The 2,712-nt window shown below is 28.4% G+C and overlaps 1 protein-coding gene across 1 annotated transcript in view; it reads left to right on the top strand.

Annotated features, from left to right (window-relative positions):
- LOC111679964 overlaps positions 1-2,712 on the top strand; it is a 23,664-nt gene that overhangs the window by 1,019 nt on the left and 19,933 nt on the right. The gene's annotated exons all lie outside the window — the stretch shown is intronic.

Below are 2,712 nucleotides of genomic sequence, written 5' to 3'. Positions count from 1 at the left end.
TAGACTAGACTATAGACTAGACTATAGACTAGACTATAGACTAGACTATAGACTAGACTATAGACTGGACTATAGACTAGACTAAAGACTAGACTATAGACTAGACTAGTTATAATAGTTATAAAATAGTCAGAGTTAATTAAAACTAGGGTCATATTTTTTTTAGATGCACGGTATTATTAAAGATGAACAAGAGATAGAACCAACTGGCATATCATATTAGTGCGTCTGAGCGCCATAGTTGTATTCCCACAAACTTTCTATATATACTCATTTAAATGATTTCAAAAAAAATATAAATCAAATAATGTGATCTATATTAAAATTAAGTGATAAACATAAACTTAATAATCTTTAGCAATCCAAAGTTCGGTGGTTTCTAATACATGTTAAAAAAAATGCCACCGAATATTGTAATAGTGGGAGCACAAATATAGAAACTATGACGTTGTTGACCCCCCGCACTTGTCATTAAGTTTTATTTTAGTTGTTCTTGTTTTAAGTGTATTGATCACATTTTTGTTTGTGGTTGTTGTATTGTCGTTATTCTTGTCATAGTTATTTTTGATTCATTTAAAATCTTATAAATTGTTTCACCGCATAGTGCGAGTGCTTTTAGTTTTTACCTAGTACGTATAAGTAAATGAAGAAAAGTATGATGGAAGAGGGGGTTTTTTTAAACTGACATTAAATCCATTTTTATTTTGAAAAATTGTGTAAATAAATGAACGTATTTCTTTTGTTTTCAAATAATACTTGACCAACAACAAAAGCACAAATTGCAATAAATAAATAAAATAAAAGAATTAACTTTTAAATTTCAAAATAAAGAAAGAAAATGTGAAACACGCCACTGACACTAAGTAGTTATACTGGCAAAGAATGAAAAAACGCAATATTTTTTAATTGTAAAATATACATATGTATAAACAAAACAATTTATTTAAGTTCTTAAGGTAGCTGCTTGCAATCAGTTATTCGTTTTAATTTAACACAAAATAATACTGACCTTAAAAAAAATGTTCGAGGTGGCCTTTAAGGAAAATTTACAAAGTATATGTATTTTGTTTAATGGAACGATTTCAAAATTAATTTGTAATTCGTATAGATTAGACTATAATCACTTCTGCAGACTAAAAATCGGTTTATCTATAATCTATTCGAACTAGAACTGAACTAAAACTGAACTATAATTGAACCGGAACTGAAATAGAACTGAACTAAAAATGAACTAGAACTGAATTAGAACTGAATTGGAACTGAACTAGAGCTGAACTAGAACTGAACTAGAACTGAACTAGAACTGAACTAGAACTGAACTAGAACAGAACTAGAACTGAACTAGAACTGAACTAGAACTGAACTAGAACTGGACTAGAACTGAACTAGAACTGAACTAGAACTGAACAAGAACTGAACTAGAACTGAACTAGAACTGAACTAGAACTGAACTAGAACTGAACTAGAACTGAACTAGAACTGAACTAGAACTGAACTAGAACTGAACTAGAACTGAACTAGAACTGAACTAGAACTGAACTAGAACTGAACTAGAACTGAACTAAAACTGAACTAGAACTGAACTAGAACTGAACTTATTATAATTGAACTAAGAATAATTGTTAAATACGTTAGTCCTTAGGACTTGTATGCTTTGCTTATATTCACACTGTCTGTTTCAATTCCAATCCATTCCTTATTTTCCTATAAACCCAGTTAATTTTTAATATTTTTGCTACATTCTCATACTTTAATTACACTTTCTCTCTTTTTATTGTCCACTCATTTTGTAACCCTGTCTTGTCTCTATATTTGCTTTATGAGAACATCTGTTTTACTCTCACTCTCTCTTTTTCTCTCTGTTTTATTATGTCCTTTTTTCAACCATTTCCTTACTCTACATATTTCACATTTCCATAGGTGCCCAAATGTCTCTATATTTAGTTGAACTAACATCAGTTCAGTTGAGTTCACATTTTTCTATTTCTTTATTTTTTGTTATTGTTTTTTTCTTCTATGTATTTATTATTAAGTTCCTTGTTCCTCTTAACCCCCTACAACCTACCACCATTAATGTTCTAATAATTGTCTATAAAATTGTACATTACACACATGTCTAATACTATTTGTATTATATTTATGTATATACTGTTTGCAAGGATGTGTGTAAATTTTACGCACTTTGTCATTGTTTTTTCTGTTAGTATTATTATCCTTTTACATAAACCTACCATGTATATAGTTATATTTTTTGCTCTTTTACATAAAAATAGTTAAAATAAACTCGTATGTTGATATTCAATGAATATTAACGTTTTGCAAGGATAAAAGAATATATTTTTTAAAAATAATTTTCTATAGCCTTTATTATGAGCAGAAATAAAGAAAAAATGTGAAAAGTTCATGACCAAGGATTTTATGCACAAAATTCAAACAGAATGTTTTTTGTATAATAAATAAATATTCTCAAATATTAATGTCTAGGGTTTTGATATCAAGGATTTTTTTGGGTTTTTAATTAGAATGTTATATTTGTTTGCGAATGTAAAAAAAAGTGTGTCAACTTTGCTTAATTAACGATAAATAATATTATTTTTTATTTCTAGTTCTAGTTCTAGCTCAGTTCTAGTTCAGTTCTAGTTCAGTTCTAGTTCAGTTCTAGTTCAGTTCTAGTTCAGTTCTAGTTCAGTTCTAGTTCAGTTCTAGTTCAGT

The sequence above is a fragment of the Lucilia cuprina genome, chromosome 3 (genome assembly GCF_022045245.1).
Source record: "Lucilia cuprina isolate Lc7/37 chromosome 3, ASM2204524v1, whole genome shotgun sequence".
NCBI lineage: Eukaryota > Metazoa > Arthropoda > Insecta > Diptera > Calliphoridae > Lucilia > Lucilia cuprina.
The sequence above is the reverse complement of the archived record's forward strand: the minus strand, read 5'-3'. Positions and strand labels throughout refer to the sequence as shown.